The 7264-nt window shown below is 40.0% G+C and overlaps 1 pseudogene; it reads right to left on the bottom strand.

Moving 5' to 3' along the window:
• Nucleotides 1-6279: 6279 nt before the first annotated feature.
• Nucleotides 6280-6747, bottom strand: LOC138145418 (ubiquitin-conjugating enzyme E2 D4 pseudogene; annotated as a pseudogene).
• Nucleotides 6748-7264: the final 517 nt, after the last annotated feature.

Here is a 7264-nt window from a genome sequence, read left to right as displayed (position 1 = left end):
CTTTTCAGATTTCTCAGTCACTTTTATTGACTTCTCTTTTGCATTTATGACCTATGGAGTCATGTATCATAATTTATTTGCATAAGCATCACCTTGCTTACCAGATTACAATAACAACATCAACAACAACAATAGCATCATAGTATGGGAAATACAGTGCTGAACTTGAGGCCAAGAAGATCTAGGTTTAAATCCTGATTCAAACATTTACAGGCTGTGAGACCCTGGGCAAGTCTCTTAAACTCTTGGGACTTCAGTTTACTCAGCTGTAAAATGAGAAAGTTGAACTCAGTAATCTCAAAGGCATTCAGTTTTTATTTTTTTATTCTATAATTCCAAAAAGACTGATGGCTCACATTTATATAATGTCTTACAGATTAAAAATGAGGGAGAAGGCACTGTATTATTTTCAGGGAAATACAAAGCTGTTTCGTGAAACTTAAGCTTCCCATGAAAGCAAAGACCCAGCCCTTGGCATAATATCTTGTCGATATGATAGGTGATAGGGTCTGGACTGGTGATTCCATTAGAACAGTGGATTAGCTTCTAGACAGGAAGTCTTTGGCAAGTCATTTGGTTTCCCTGATACATGGTTTCCTCCTCTGTGAAATGAGAGGCTTAGACAGTCTCAGTGATCCCATTTAGTTCCAGATTATGAACCTATCATCCTATCACATATGGAAATTCTAATTTAAACTATAAACTATTATATATGTATACACATATATGTGTATGTGCATATATACACACACCTATAGATATAGTTTTAGTTATATAAATTATAAAATTTAAAATGGATCTGTGATATCAACCCAGTGGTTCTCTTTAGCCATAACTACAACCCATCCATGCCTACCTATGATGTGCAAATCTAATCAATGTTCACCACAGAAAGGTCACCACAGAGGGCTATCCAGAGTGCTGAAGACTTTTCTTGTCTCTTTAAACATTATGATAGTGCTAGCACTCGTGGAATGCTATGGCCATCTCCCTGTCATTCCTTTCTCTTGCATTTCTCCTCATCTTTCTTCTCCCTATAGCCTTTGACATTGTTAATCACTCGCTTCTCCCTGATGCCCTTTACTTTCTAGATTTTTAAGAGATTCCTCTCTCTTGGTTCTCCTCTTACCAGTCTCCTTTGCTGAAAAACAAATCCTTGTCTTATCTCTCATCTTAGCGGTCCTCAAATGCTCTGTCCTGTATCCTGACTCTCCTGTCCTCTCCTCTCCTGTCCTCTCCTTTCCTGTTCTCTCCTCTTCTCTCCCCTCTTCTCTTCTCCCTTCTTTTTTCCTCCCCTCTTCTCTTCTCCCCTCCCCTCCCCTTCTCTCTGTCTCTGAGTGTGTCTCTCTGTCTCTGTCTCTGTCTCTGTCTCTGTCTGTCTCTGTCTCTGTCTGTCTCTGTCTCCGGATCTCTCTCTCTGTCTCTCTGTCTCTCTCTGTCTCTCCTTCTGTCTCTCTCTTTCTCTCTCTCTCTGACTCTCTCTCTGTCTCTGTCTCTCTCTCTCTCTGTCTGTCTCTCTCTCTCTGTCTCTCTGTCTCTGTCTCTCTGTCTCTCTCTCTGTCTCTGTCTCTCTGTCTCTGTCTCTCTCTCTGTCTCTGTCTCTCTCTGTCTCTCTCTGTCTCTGTCTCTCTCTCTCTCTCTCTCTCTCTCTCTCTCTCTCTCTCTCTCTCTCTCTCTCTCTCTCTCTCTCTCTCTCTCTCTCTCTCTCTCTCTCTCTCTCTCTCTCTCTCTCTCTCTCTCTCTCTCTCTCTCTCTCTCTCTCTCTCTCTCTCTCTCTCTCTGTCTCTCTCTGTCTCTCTCAAAATTACCCTGGCTTCAATTTCACCCCTGCACTAGTGACTCCCCAAACTATAAATACAGTCTTCATTTTTCTTATAATTTCCAATCTTCTGAAATACATGACCTTTTCCCCCACTTCTGCCTTCTGGTGCCATAAAGAACAAATCTAATTTAGCCCCTCTCCTGTCAACAATACCCTTGCAAATACCAAAAGGAGACTATTATGTTCCTCCTGAGATTTTTTCCTCTCCAGGTTAATTATGCCCAGTTCTTTCAACTGATCCTTATACATCATGGACCCAAGGTCTTGCCTATCCTGGTTTCCTTCCTCTGATCACTCTCTAGTTTATCAATACCTTTTAAAAACTATAATGAAGCCCTTTGTTTCCAAATAATTGTTATGAACTAGAATTCCCACTTAAACGTGCATAGTCTATAGTTACACAAACTCATAGATTCAGAAATGGAAAGAACTTTGTAGTCTAACCTTCTCTTCCCCCATCAGAACATGTCTGTAATCAGATAGTCTTCTATTTTATAGCTGAGAAAAGTAAGCCAAAACCTAGAAAAAGCAAGTGACCTGAGATAACAATCTCAGTACTCTGATGTCACAAGTGCTGGATCCAGGTTTCAAACAGACGTTCCTTGATTCCAAATCCAGAGTACGTTTATTATTAATAAATGCCACTGGAAGACTATTAAGAGAAGTTTTGTCTTTAGGAACACAGTGTGTCATAAGGCTAAAGATTACCAATTTTCCTCTAGTTTTTAGCAATCATCTCTCCTTGGAAATTAGATGATCATTTTTAGGAAGTAAAGGAGGCCTCCCAGGTAACATAGTAGCTAGTATTTATGTAGCACTTTGAAGTTTGCAAAACACTTTACATATTTGATCTTCACAATAAACCTGTGAGGTAAGTGCTATTATTATCCTCATTGCACAGATGAAGAAATTGAAGCACAAGGAGGCTGAATGGTTTATCCAATATCACAGGCTAGTTAAATGTCTGAGGCATGATTTGAACTCATCTTCCAGCCTCCAATTCTGGTACTCTATCCATTGTGCCACTTAACTGCCTCATTTACATGTGAGGGATTCAGTTGTCAGCTTTTCACTTTCAGAAATGCAGCCCTTTTACCAGAGTCCCTTTGTCTCCCCTGAACTGTTAGCATTCCCAGAAGTGTGGAAAAGAGAGGAAGAAACTTCAACCAGTTATCCTGGCTGCTTAATAGAACTTCTGAGAAAAAGATAGCTCAGCAAAAGCTCTGGGGAAAATATCGGGATTACTGTCCCCAGCCATTAAGGCTTTGTGTGTTGTCTTTTGGTACAGCTTTAGGGAGGCCCTGAGGCTGATGAGACCACCCCAAAGATAGCCAATTTGAATGTTAAGAAAATAAAAGTGTCATGACATGATTAAGCCACAAGATGTCATTGATGCTTCACCCAACTCAGGCCTGCATTTTACTAAGGGACCCAAAAGATCTTTCACTCTGATCCATAAGTACAGAAAAAATATTCCTTTCTCAGAAAATATTATTGTTCAGTCATTCAGTCATGTTCAACCATAGCACACCAATACTGTATTTGGGGGTTTTGTGGCAAAGATATTGGGGTGGTTTGCCATTTCCTTTACTAGTAGATTAAAGGGGAAAGAGAGAGGTTAAGTGACTTGTCCAGGGTCACACAGAAAGTAAGTGATTAAGACCAGATTTGAACTCAAGTCTTCCTAACTCTAGGCCTAGCATTCTATCCACTGAAATATCAAGCTGCCTCTTCTCAGCAAATATATCTACACAGCAAAAGATCATTTGAGAAAGCTCTCTAAGTCTAAACTGCCTTATGGCTCAGATCATATGTGGGATGATACTTTCACTTGTGGTATTAAAAAATGCAGCAAATGAACATAAAAATATTCTTCTCTTCTTAGTCCATAAAAAAGTAGAGGAAGGAAGGAAGGAAGAAAAGAAGGAAGGAAGGAAGGAAGGAAGGAAGGAAGGAAGGAAGGAAGGAAGGAAGGAAGGAAGGAAGGAAGGGGTAGAGAGAGACAAATGAAGGGAGGGAGGGAAGAAAGATAGGGACGGGAAAAAAGGGAGAAAGGGAGGGAAGAAGAGATGAAGAGAAAGAGGAAAAGAGAACTAGGTGATCTGAAACATCCCTTCTTACACATGAATGTCCAGAAAAATCTTCCCTATATTTGTGGGTCAACATCCAACCAAAACTATAGCATTGTGTTCCCTAGATGTACACATTAGTTCAAAATTAATCAATGAATCAACAAACTTCTAGCAGCTAAATACCAAATGTCAGGCATTGTGCTAAGCACGAAAGATTCAAAGGAAAAAATTATCCTTGAACCCCAAGAGGCTATATTCTAATGAAGGAGACAGAATGTATACAAATAAGTACATGAAAGATAAATATGGAGTACTTGGAAGAAAATCTTAAGGGGAAGGCACTAGCAGCTGGAAGGAGTGGGAGAGGCCTGTGAAGATGGATTTTGCTGTGATTCCTGAAGAAGGCCAGGGATTCTAGGAGGCATAAGTAAAGAAATAGAGCATTTCCAGCATGAGGGAAAGCCAACACAAAGTCATCAAGATGGAAAATTGACCATCGTTTGTGGAAAACAGCACATTGGCCAGTGTGGCTGAACCATGGAGTTCAGGGAAGGAAATTAAGTGGAAGATTGGAAAGGCAGAAGAGGGTTATATTATGAAGAGATTTAAAGACACTTACCCTGTGGCCCTGAGCAAGTCACTTAACCTCTGTCAAGTCTGTTTCCTCATCTATAAAGTAGAGATAATAAAAAACATCTTTATCACAGGATTGCTATGATGATCAAAGAAGACAATATACATAAAATATTTTGCCAGCATTAAAGTGCTATGCAAATGCTAGCTGCTATTATTATTATTTACAGACCTAGGGACTTCATTATACATTATATGTGTGTGTGTCGATTTCCCATCAACCACCCTCGACTCCTAATTCATCAATTACCTTAACTCCCATGATTCACATCCTCACTCTACTTCAGCTACCTACAGGAACCATAGTATCCATAGATTTAGAGGGACCTCAGTGATCTTGTCGAATCCCCTCATTTTACAGATAAAGTAACTGAAGTCTAAAGAGATGAAATTGACTTGCATGAAGTCACACAGGTAATAAATAGCAGAGTTAGGAATCAAGCTCAGAGTCTTTAACTAAACATGCAGGTCTATTTCAATTATGCTATTTTTATGATCTCAAACGTCTAAATTCCCCTTTCTGGTCATGATATCCCATACTTTCATTTTTCTGTCTTTCTCCTTCATATCTAATTTTTTGTCTTTATCATATCCTTTCTCCATTCCTGCCCCTCTTCATTCCTGCTCCTCTCTTCACATTCTTGATTCTCTTGTTGACCAGTTCAACTAGATACCATCTTTCACCTTTGACTCCATTGTCTTCTTGTCATAACACCACTGACACCCTACAAATCTTCAATCCTGTCTAACCCCTAGGTTGGACTTCCCTATTCTTTCTGACAATTCTTGATGCTTTGAAATCCCTGCAAAAAGTCCTTGTAAAATTAACCAAGTTCTCAATGGTGGACATTAGTTTTTCTTTCTTTTTCTTTCAAAGGGAAAACAACAGGTTTATTTACAAAATAAGTCCCCTTTTTCCAACAAATGAAACACTCTCCATCTTCTGACTTTCTTTCCTTTTGTTTGCAGGGCCTCAGGGGCTTCCATGATCTTCAAATGACACAACCCTAAATATTTCCATATCTCATGTTTTGTTTTTGTTCTTCTTCTGATAATTCTGCAAATGAGAGCAGAGATGAGTTCTTGGTTATTATTGGCACATACTTTGGATCTCCAGCTTCAATGTCTAAAAAAAGTGAGACTGTGATAACTACTGCATGTGAAGACTGGCCAATCCCACTGCCCTCCTTTACCTGGAGACAATGGAAAAATCCATCCACTAACTCATTTCACCACCAAACCATTCCCAATCTCATGCAATGTCCCTGGCGGTCAGGATGTCTCTTTGGATAGAGTTCTTTAGTTAACTGAAAACTAGGGAAAATCTCATCCAGCTCTCTTGGGCACACCAGGCTGGTGCTTGGTTCTATTAGGACAGCTTATCAGGAAGCTGCTTAGCTCCTGCAGTGCAGCGTGAAGGGCACAGCATATTCCACCCTGAGGAAAGACTAAAGGAAGGAATTTTGCCATTCCAAGAGAAGGTCGAGGGAATTGGAGTGAAGGGTAGATTCCAGTTTGAACTAGGCTAAAAAATCAGTAAATGAAAGTGGCTACTGAGTTGTCAGAACCCAAATGGCTGCAGGTGGTAACTCCAAGTTGAGATGAAAGTGAAAGGGAAACCAGGGTTCCTACACAGACCAGGAGACTCCTTGCAAATGACTCATGGCATCAGGTAAACAGAAGACAACCCAGAGTTTCCACTAAGAGACTTCTCTGAAAAGTTAACTTCTTAGTTTGTAAAGAGTCAAATCTTCATGGTATTTGCATAGCAAATTTCTGGGTCCTTTCTCTAGCCAATCTGTTGGACTTCTCACGGTATGCTTTGTAGGTGTGGGCTATCTTGGGAACCAAAGGGTCATCATGGATGGGGTCACAGAGCAGGGAACAGATGGATAACAGAACTTTTGATACTGTTAATGCTGGAGAACACTGAGATTTCAGGATGTCAAGACAGATACTGCCATTGCTGTTGATGTTAGGGTGATAAATTTTGGTTGTAAAAGCAACCTTTGGAGGTTTGAAGAGTAATCTGTAGGGAATGAATAGTCAGGAAGAAAACACTACCTTGGTAAGAGCTATCATTCAGGCCCATGATGGTGGCCTGCCAGTGGAATAAATCATCACCCACAGGTCCTGCTGAGCACTGGGCAGGAGGGTCCCTCTGCAAGTCAGTTAATTCCTTCTGGATTCACTTCAATGCCATCCTACAACCCACTGTGGAACCACAACTCTGACCTGGGAACATGGGGTGGCCATGGAAGGCAGCAGAGCTAGAGCCTTGCAGCTCTCTTGCAGTCTGGACATCAATTTTTCAATCTTCCTTGTTTACCCTACTGCCCTGAGTGGATGTTTCAGACTTCCTCTCTCTCTCCAAGCTTTTCATACTTCCCCAATCCCATTCTGTCTCAGTAAATGACTGAATTTATATAATTCAGTATAAATTACATAACATATAAATTATATAATTATAAATTATATATAATTATATATTATATAAATTATGTTATATATAATTATATTATATATTTCTATTTTACTGAAATCAAGATCAAGCATCCATCTTGGACTTCTTATCTTCTCCCATCCTCACTGCTAAACCTACTATTCATTTGACTATGCCATCCCCTCAAGCTATCATTCTGTATTTGTTCTTTTTTTCTGTTTTCTAATTCCTCAAAAGAGCTATCTGCCCTCTCACTGCCTCTTCTTTCTTGCTATTGTTCAATTGTGTCTGCAT

The sequence above is a fragment of the Petaurus breviceps genome, unplaced genomic scaffold (assembly GCF_028583685.1).
Source record: "Petaurus breviceps papuanus isolate PSGF00001 unplaced genomic scaffold, PetGlider_PUasm1.0 90734, whole genome shotgun sequence".
NCBI lineage: Eukaryota > Metazoa > Chordata > Mammalia > Diprotodontia > Petauridae > Petaurus > Petaurus breviceps.
Note: the sequence above shows the minus strand (reverse complement) of the source record. Positions and strands in the feature narration are given on the sequence as shown.